The 10548-nt window shown below is 41.6% G+C and overlaps 1 protein-coding gene across 1 annotated transcript in view; it reads right to left on the bottom strand.

Annotated features, from left to right (window-relative positions):
• Positions 1 to 10548, bottom strand: part of SLC2A9 (solute carrier family 2 (facilitated glucose transporter), member 9) — a gene marked incomplete at its 3' end in the record, with an annotated part of 151835 nt that overhangs the window by 108275 nt on the left and 33012 nt on the right. The gene's annotated exons all lie outside the window — the stretch shown is intronic.

The raw sequence follows: 10548 nt of genomic DNA, 5'->3' as shown, positions 1-10548 counted from the left end.
GACAAGCATCAGTCATAAAGAACAAATGAGGCTTAGCGGTCCCAGACTCAGCATCACAGAGGAAAGCAGAGAAGGAAACATTATGCGCCAAGAGACAAAAGCTTGACAATTGGCAAAAAATCTGACAACTTTTGCAAGCTCTCTCTTTCCTTCCTTCTTTTCTTTCCTTTCTGTGTGTGTGTGTGTGTCTCTCTCTCCGTCATGTGTTCATGAAATAACAGGGTGTAGTGAATCATCTAATGTCTCCACTAAGCATCGACTGTAACTCCCACCAAACAACATTTCTGCCCCTCTGGCTCTGCATGAGAGAAGGTGGGAGAAGATACTGATAGGATGACATCATTCAGCTGTGGATGTTGAAACTCTAGCATGGGTTTAAAATGAGCTATCTCAGAAGCAGGAGGAGGGGGTCTCATTATTATTAAAGAAGAAGTACCAGGAGTGGATCATGTCCTCTGACCCCAAGACCCCTGTGCATTGAACCTCTTAGACCCAGGGACAAAAATCTATGACATCAGAGGAATGAGAAAACAGAACCAACAACGAAAGCAAGAGTCACAGCAGTGGCTGTCCCAGCCACGGAGCAAACAGAGTGACTTTGGGCAGGGAGGTTTGCTTGTAGAGTGGGGTGCCTCTGGGCATTTACTGGGGGAAGCTAGGTTTTCTGACCATGAAGCTAGAGCCGAGTGCCTCCAGGTGCAGGCTTCTGGAGGAGTGGTGTGTCCTATGGGTATTTATCATCAGCTGACTGGAACAATTGTGTACTGAATATTTCAGACCCCAAATTGTAACCTGTTAACTTCCCTAATCTACCACTCACCTGTCAGTTTATTACATTGTGGTGGCTTGTGTGCTGCTGAGTCTGGAAGCTATATGCCACTGGTGATTTAATACCAGCAGGATCACCCATGGTGAACAGGATTCAGTTAAGCTCCCAGACTAAGGCAAGACAAGGAAAAAGAAGAGGCAGACTACGTCAGAATGCTGAGCCTCTGAAAACCACATGAATAGCAGTGGAACACAGTAACATAGCACGAGAATATGGAATATTGAAGCATTATGATTAGCACCAGAATATTGTCAGATATTCTGCCTGAAGATAAGGTCCTCAGGTTGGAAGGCACTCAAACTGTCACTGGGGAAGAGCTTCCTCCTCAAAACAGAGTTGACCGTGATGATGCAAATGGAATAAAGCTTTCCTGACCTTCATTTTCTGGTAAGGCAAAATCAAAACACAGAGTAACAGCTGTAAACATCCATTAATAATTGGAACCTGGAATGTATGAACTATGATTCTAGGAGAATTGGAAATTGTCAAAAATGAAATGGAACACATAAACATTGAAATCCTAGGCATTAGTGAGCTGAAATAGAGTGGAACTGGCCATTTAGAATCTGACGGTCACATCGCTTACTATGCTAAGAATGACAAACTGGAAAGGAATGGTGTCACATTCAAAGTCAAAAAAAGAAATTCATGAAGTACAAATATAACGCTGTCTGTGATATAATATCCATATACTTATAAGGAAGACTAGTTAATTAACTATTATTACTCAAATGTACATAAAACCACTAAAGCCAGTGTTGATGAAACTAAAGAATTCTACCAACTTCTTCACTCTGAAGTTGATCAAACATGCCATCAAGATGAATTAATAAGTATTGGTGATTGGGATGCAAAGGTAGGAAAGAAAAAGGAAGGATCAACAGTTGGGAAAATATGGCTTTAATGATAGAAATGGTGCTAGAGATCACATGATAGAGTGTTGCAAGACCAGTGACTTGTTCATTGCAAATACCCTTTCTAATCAACATAAAAGACAACTATACACATGGACTTCACCAGGTGGAGTACACAAATTGACTACATCTGTGTTAAGAGACAGTGGGAAAGCTCCATATCATTAGCCAAAACAAGGCCAAGGACAAATTGTAGAACAGACCATCTATTACTCAGATGCAAGTTCAGGCTGAAGCTGAAGAAAATTAAAGCAAGTCCAGGAGAGCCAAAATATAACCTTGGACATTTCCCTCCTTAATTTAGAGATCATCTCAAAACAAATTTGATGCATTAGACACTAACGACCAAAGACCAGAAGAGTTGTGGGATGACAACAAGAACATCATACAAGAAGAAAACAAAAGGTCATTAAGAAGACAAGTAAGAAGACCAAAACGGATGTCAGAAGAGATTCTGAAACTTTCTCTCCAGTGTAGAGATGCTAAAGCAAATGGAAGAAATGAGGAGGCAAAAGACTTTAATAGAAAATTTCAAAGTCAAATAATATAATGAAATGTTCAAAGCCCTGGGGTTAAAAAAAAGGAAGAACATGCTCAACATTTCTCAAGCTGAAAGAATTGAAGGAAAAAATTCAAGCTCCAACTTACAATATTGAAGCATTCTAAGGAGCTCTGGTAGCGTAGTGGTTACGAATCGGGCTGCGAACCTTAAGGTCAGCGGTTAGAAACTACCAGCTGCTCCGCGGGAGAAAGATGAGGCTTTCTACTCCTGTAAAGATTTACACCCTCGGAAACCCTATACAGGGTTGCTACGGGTCGGAACCGACTCTATGGTACATAACAACAACAACAATGGGCAAAATACTGAATGATGTAGAAAGCATCAAAAGAAGATGGAAGGAGTACCCAGAGACACTGTACCAAAAATAATTAAGTTAATATTCAACTGTTTGAAGAGGTGGCATATGATCAGGAGCCAATGATCCTGAAGGAAGAAGTCCAAGATGCACTGAAGGCATTGACAAAGAACAAGATGCCAGAATTGATGGAATACAAATTGAAATCTTTCAACAAACTGATGCAACACTGGAGGCACTCACTCATCTATGTCAAGAAATTTGGAAGACGAATACCTGGCTAACTGACAGGAAGACATTCATATATGTGCACATTCCAAAGAAAAAGGGCTGAAAGGAATGCAAAAATCATTGGACAATATCATTAATATTGCATGCAAGTAAATTTTTGCTAATTTAAAAATGGCTACAACTGTGCAGGAACAGAAAACTGCCAGAGGTTCAAGCTGGATTCAGAAGAGGACGTGGGATATCATTGCTGATGTCAAATGGATCTTGAATCAAAGCAGAAAATGCCAAAAAGATGGTAACCTGTGATTGACTACTCAAAGGCTTTCGATTGCATGGATCATGACAAGCTATGGGCAACAGTGAAGAGAATGAGTATTCTGGAACACTTAATTATACTCATGAAGAACCTGAATATAGACCAAGAGCTAGTATTCCAGTAACCCATGTTATTAATCTCCCAGCAATAGTAGTTGTCATATTTACACATCCAATTCTCATCTGCCAGTGTGCAGCACTGTGGTGGCTTGTGTGTTGCTGTGATGTTGGAAGCTATGCCACTAGTATTTTAAAATGCCAGCAGTGTCACCAACATTGAACAGGTTTTAGCTGAACTTTCAGACTAGGACAGACTAGGAAGAAGGAGAGGTGGACTCTTTCCAAATGTTTAGCTACTGAAAACCTTAAGATAGCAATGGAATGCTGTCAGCACTAAAATATTGAAATTGAAACATGATTAAAAGCACCAGAATTGTGTCAGATACAGTGTCAGAAGATGAGCCTCTCAGGTTGGACACTGAACTAAGGGAGGCTGTGGAAGAACTCATGTATTTGAGTTAAGGTGTTGGAGAAGGATATTCAAATACCATGAACTGCCAGAAAAACAAACAAATCTGTGTTGAAAGAAATACAGTCAGAATGTTCCTTAGAAACTAGGATGCTGAGACTTTGGTTCTCATACTTTGGACATATTATCAGGAGGGATCAATCCCTAGAGAAGGGCATCATGGTTAGTCATGTGAAGGGTCAGTGAAAAAGAGGAAGACCCCCCAACAAACTGGATGGCACCATGGCAATAGCAATGGGCTCAATCTTAACAATGATTGTGAGATTGGTGCATGACTGGGCAGTGCTTTGTTCTGTTGTGCATAAGCTCCCTATGAGTCAGAACTGATTCGACAGCACTTAACACAGCAACAAAGGCTATCTGAAAAGGAGCAATTTAGGGGGAGTGATACAAAGAGCAAGATTTATCCAATTTGAGGCGTATACGCCAGCCCAGCATCTTGGGAGGCACTGTAGAACTAGAGAGCAAGGCATTGCAGGAATGTCAGGGAAGAGTATCAAGGTTTTTGTAGGCCACCACAAGAACGTAAGTTTCTATCCCAGATGAAATGTGTCACCACTGGAAAGTTCTGAGGAAAGGAACAAGATCTGATTTATGTAAACAAGATCTTCTTGTCTTCTATGTTGACTGTGGACTATAGAGGGCTGATGGAGATGCAGAAAGACCAATGGAAAGCTATTGCAATAATTCAAGCAAGTACTGATGGTGACTTGGACCAGGATGGTAACAGTGAAGGTGGTGAGAAATGGTCATATCCTGGAATATCTTTCAGACAAAGTGGATGGAATTTGCCTATGGATTGCACCAGAGTGGGCAGGAAATGGAGAGTCAAGGAAATCTCCAAGGTTTTGACCTGCACTCTTGTATTGGGCATAATGGAGTATTTTGTGCTATGCATGGAATGTCAAAATCACACTAAAGTCTTACTTGAAACATTTGCAAATAGGGCTGCATACCCTCTAAGCAAATTCATCATATTAATATATTCTTTCCTAAAATAACCCCCAGTCTGACGATGTCCCAGCGAGGATGGAATATTTCATGAAGCTGACTCACTGAGGTATAGAAACAGGGATTGTAATCACTGTGTTTCTATTTTTATTTCCTAGGGATGACTATAGCTAAAGAAACAAGGGAGACCCATGCCAGACTATATCTGAGAGCAAAACTCCAGTTACCCCTTGGAGCTCCATCCCAGACACTGAATTCAAGGTTTTGAGCTTCTCCACTAGTATAGAATCTTCCTTGTGCAACCCAGAAGACCATCAGTTCTTTGACTGAAGGTGCCAAATACAGAGAAGCGTGATGAGGGTGATGAGGAGATGGAGACCAGGTCCCTAGAGAAATGGCCAAAGGAACTTTTTATTTAGTCTGAAAATGAGAAGTCTCAGAGAAAGTGTGAGACTTTTTTTCCCCTATGGTATGGTATCATGGAAGTTGTCAAGGATTTCATTCTTCTTGGATCAACCATCAACACTCATGGAAGCAGCAATCAAGAAATCAAATGACATATTGCATTAGGCAAATCTGCTGCACAAGATCTTTTTAAAGTGTTGACGAACAAAGATGTCAGCTTGAACACTAAGGTGTGCCTGACCCAAGACATGGTATTTTCAATAACCTCATATGCATGCAAAAGATGGACAGTGAATAAGGAAGACCATAGAAGAATTGATGCCTTTGAGTTATGATGTTGGAGGAGGATATTGAAAGTGCCATGGGCTGCCAAAAGAACCAACAGATCTGTGTTGCATTAAGTACAGCCAGAGTATTCTTTGGAAGCCAGGCTGGCCAGACTGCATCACTCAAACTTCAAACATATTGTCAAGAAGGACCAGTCACTAGAGAAGGATATGATGTTTGGTAAGGTGGAGGGTCAGAGAAAAAGAGGAAGATCCCCAACGAAATGGATTGGCAAAGTGAAAGCATCAATGGGCTGAAGTGTGGCAACACTTGTGAGGTTAGCCCAGGACCATGCAGTGTTTCATTCTGTTGTGTATAGATAGGTTTGCTATGAGTCGGTACCAACTCAATGGCACCTAACAACAACAACCACAATGGTATGATTGGGAGTCCTGGTGTGTTGCTGTAGGATAAGCACTGGGCCACAAGGTCACTTTTAACTGAAAGGTTGTTGGAGTGGGTTGCTATGAGTCGGAACCAACTCAGTGGCACTTAACAACCACAACAATGGTTTAACTTGACCAACAGAACCATGAATGATTGGTGGAAGATGCAGAGACTCCTACTTCACTTGAATTTCAAGAGTACTTTTCATTATTGTTGTTGTTAATTGCCACTGGGTCACTTCTGACTTATGACAAGCCCATACATTAGAATGAAACATACTCCGTAAGCTCTTAAAAAGAAACTTTTGGAAACGGATCTCTAGGCCCGTCTTTCAATGGTCCGCCGGGAGGATTCAAAACAATGAGTAGTTGAGCGCTTAACCATTTGAGCTAATGCGTCAGGCTGAAAAGTCATATGAACTGTAAGACTGGTAGTTCAAGCTCACCAGCTGCTCCTTGGAAACCCTATACAGGGTCGCTATGGGTCGGAATTGACTTGATGGCACTTAACAACAACAATAGGTATATATTTTATGGAGTCCTGGTGTGGCGCTGTGGATTAATGCGCCAGACTGCAAAGCTGTTTGAATGGCAAGGTCGGCAGTTCAAGCTCACCAGCTGCTCCTCAGAAACCTTATACAGGGTCGCTTTGGGTTGGAACTGACTCAACAGCATTTAACAACAATAACCTTTCATTAGAAGGAGGTCTAGTAGTGTAGTAGTTACGAGTCATACTGCTAACAACAGTTAGCAGTCAGTAGTTCGAAACCACCAATGGTTCCGCAAAAGAAAGATGAGACTTTCTGTTACTGTAAAGATTCACAGCCTCAGAAACCCTATACAGGGTTGCTATGAGTTGGACCCGACTCCACGGCACATAACTACTACCACCACCACCTTTCATTAGAAGTCTTGGTGTGGTGCTGTAGGATAAGCACTGGACTGTTAAACTCAAGATCTGTAGTTCAAACCCACTAGTCACTCCTCAGAAACACTCTACAGGGTCACCACGAGTCAGAACTGACTCAACAGCACTACACAACAACCTTTCATTAAGCTCTAGTGAAGTGGGCTATTGCTGTAGATACTAGATTTCTGCCACATGCCTTGCTTACAATTCTTTACCTTGACTAAACCTACCAGCGAAGACTGTACCATGTTTCCACAGTCACCTCCACATTCCCTTCCTTTCCTGCTTATCCAGCTTGGATTTTAGGATTCACCATTAGAACCATCCATACACATACACCCTCAACTTCTTGGCCCAACCCACTTCATTATATATGCCTGGCAAACCCCAATTCTGGTTAAATCTTTGCCTGCCTTGCATATGTATCCACAAATCTCACTTTGGCTAGAGAAAAACACACAACCTTGTTAACTGGTCTCACTTTAAATTCATGACCACCAGCCTCAAGTAGGCTTTGGGGCTATTGAATAGTCATTCTACAGTTCTCCGGTTTATTCAGTGTTGCTGTCCTAAAAGACTATTTCTTACCTCTTCTCATTCTCTACCTTCCCAATGTCTTTCTCCTTCCTCATCCTCATTCTGAACTGATGACTTTACTTTCTATTCCACTGAGAAAAGAGAAGCAACCCGCGGAGACCTATCATGTCTCCACCACTGTATCAAGCTCGCTGCATCTGTGAACATACACTCCCCTTCTCTCCTATTTCTATGTATGGACTGTCTATTCCTATTGAATATAGAAGGAATTCAAGCATCAAGAATTCTTCCATCCATCCATCCATCCATCCATCTATCCATTCATCCATCCATCCATCCATCCATCCATCCATCCATCCATCCATCCAACAAAAGTTTATTTCTTGACTTCTATTCTTAATACAGAAATAGCTACAATCATACATTGACAGAGAACTTCCAGAGGTTCAAGCTGGATTCAGAAGAGGACGTGAAATGCGGGATATCATTGCTGATGTCCGATGGATCTTGGCTGAAAGTAGAGACTACCAGAAAGATGTTTACCTGTGTTTTATTGACTACACAAAGGCCTTCAATTATGTGGATCATGACAAGCTATGGACAACATTGTGAAGTATGAGTATTCCAGAACACTTAATTGTGCTCCTGAGGAATCTATACCTGGACCAAGAGGCAGTTATTCAAACAGAACATGGGAACACTGAATGGTTTAAAATTAAGAAAGGTGTGTGACAGGGTTGTATTCTTTCATACTTATTCAACCTGCATGCTGAGTAAATAATCTTAGAAGCTGGGTTATATGAAGAAAAATGTGGCCTCAGGATTGGAGGAACACTCGTAACAACCTGCGATATGCAGATGATACAACCTTGCTTGCTGAAAGTGAAGAGAATTTAAAATGTTTACTGATGAAGATCAAAGAGCACAGCCTTCAGTATGGATTGCATCTCAATGTAAAGAAAACAAAAATACTCACCACTGGACCAATAAGCAACATTCTTATCAATAGAGAAACAATAGTAATTGTTAAGAACTTCATTCTTCTTTGATCAACCATCAACACTCATGGAAGCAGCAGTCAAGAAATCAAACAACATATCGCATTAGGCAAATCTGCTGCACAAGACCTTTTTAAAGTGTTGAAGAACAGACATGTCAGCTGGAGGACTAAGGCATGCCTGACCCAAGCCATGATATTTTCAATAACCTCATATGCATGTGAAAGCTGGACAGCGAATAAGGAAGACCATAGAAGACTTGACGCTTAAGAGTTATGATATTGGAGGAGAATATTGAAAGTACCATGGACCGCCAAAAGAACAAACAGATCTGTGTTGGAAGAAGGGCAGCCAGAGTGCTTCTTGGAGGCCAGGATGGCCAAACTTTGTCTCTAATACTTGGGACATATTGTCAGGAGGGACCAGTAGCTGGAGAAGAATATCATGTTTGGTAAGGTGGAGGGTCAGAGAGAAAGAGGAAGACCTCCAGAGAGATGGATTGGCAATATGGCAGCATCAATGGGCTCCAGCGTGGCAACAATTGTGATGTTGGCCCAGGACTGGGCAGTGTTTCATTCTGTTGTGCATAGGGTTGCTCTGAGTTGGTACTGACTCAATGGCACCTAACAACAAGACTCTCAAGTCACTGGGTTAGGTACTGGCCTCACATATAGATATGGTTTTCCAATCAAGGACTTTACTTCAGGGGAAAAGAAAAAAACATGTATTTTCATGATCAGAACACAAAACGTTAAGTGATGTAGCCAAGGGAAACAGGCATTTCTATGAGAGTCCGGAAGATCATGGTATCTAGTTCTGATGGATGGGTGGTAGGCACTGGGACATATGGAGTGAAGACTGAATCTGACTTCTAATAGTGCTTTGGCATCTCATAATCTATATGATTAAGCAGGTTTATTGTGCATTGAAAATGTCCCCCAAAATACATATATTGAAGCCCTAGTCCCTATAACTAATTATGATCCTATTTGGAAATAGAAGTTTCCTTTCATTATGTTAATGAGTCATACCAGAGTAGCATGACTCCTAAATCTAATCATTTTTGAGTGGTATCTTCTAAAAAGAGCAGAGTGGACACAGAGACACACATGGGGCTGTCAGAGCCAGAGGAGAGACACAAACACCAAAGAACATTAAAGACCATCAAGAACTCTGGGGCTCCTGACAAGGAAGGCTCTTCCTGTAGGTCAGTGCCCTGACTTTGGACTTTGAGCCTCCAGAACTGTTAGAAAACAGATTTCTGTTCTCCATTTACCAGTGGATAAGTTTATTGTGGCTGCTATAACAAAGTATCACAAATTGGGTAGATTCTAAGAACAGAAATTCATTCTCTCACAGTTCTGGAGGCTAGAAGACCAAAATCAAGGGATCATCAGGGCCATGCTCCTTCGAAAGTCTCTAGGAAAAGGTCCTTTTTTGCCTCTCCCTAACTTCTTGTGGTGCTGTAGAGTTAGCACTGGACTGCAAACCACAGGGTCAGTAGTTCAAGCCCACCAACTGCTCCTTTGAAACTGTACCTGGTTGCTGTGAGTCAGAACTGACTCATCGACACTTAACAACAACAACAACTTGTGGTGGGGGCTGACATTCCGTGGGGTTCCTCTGCAGGCTCTGTCTCCATCTTCACTTGGCCATCTTCCTTCTATGTGTAGACATCCTCCTCTATGTCTGAGACTCTTCTCCTTTCCTTTAAAGGATACCAGCCACTGGATTTAGGGCCCCCTCTAGTACTGGTGTGGTGCTGTGAGTTAATGTGCTGGACTGCAAAGTTGGTTTGAACTACAAGGTCGGCAGTTCAAGCTCACCAGCCTCTCCTCGGAAACCCTATACAAGGTCATTTTGAGTCGGAACTGACTCAATGGCACTTAACCACAACAACTAATTCTGTATATCATCATCTTAACTAGTTACATCTTCAAAAACTTATTTCCAGTAAGTTACCTTCTGAGGTTCTGGGTGGACATAAATTTGGAGGTTGGTACACTATTCAACAGTGAATGAGACAAAGCTCAGTGAGCGTTAGTGGCTTATAAATAGTCCCATTCACTGGAAGTAAGTGTCAGCGCTCAGATGGTAGCCAAGGTCCAGCATTGTCTATTGTGACCCATAAGCTTTTCATTGGGCGTAGGCTGCCCCTGGTCTTTCTTCCTAGTCTTAGTCATGAAACTCTGCTAAAACGTTGATCATGAGCATCATGTAGGACATTTAATTCTATTATACATGAGCATCATGTAGGACATTTAATTCTATTATACATGAGCATCATGTAGGACATTTAATTCTATTATACATAAGCATCATGTAGGACATTTTATTCTATTATACATGAGCATCATGT

This window comes from Chrysochloris asiatica, unplaced genomic scaffold (assembly GCF_000296735.1).
Source record: "Chrysochloris asiatica unplaced genomic scaffold, ChrAsi1.0 scaffold00292, whole genome shotgun sequence".
NCBI classification, from domain to species: Eukaryota; Metazoa; Chordata; class Mammalia; order Afrosoricida; family Chrysochloridae; genus Chrysochloris; species Chrysochloris asiatica.
This window is presented reverse-complemented; position numbering and strand designations above follow the sequence as displayed.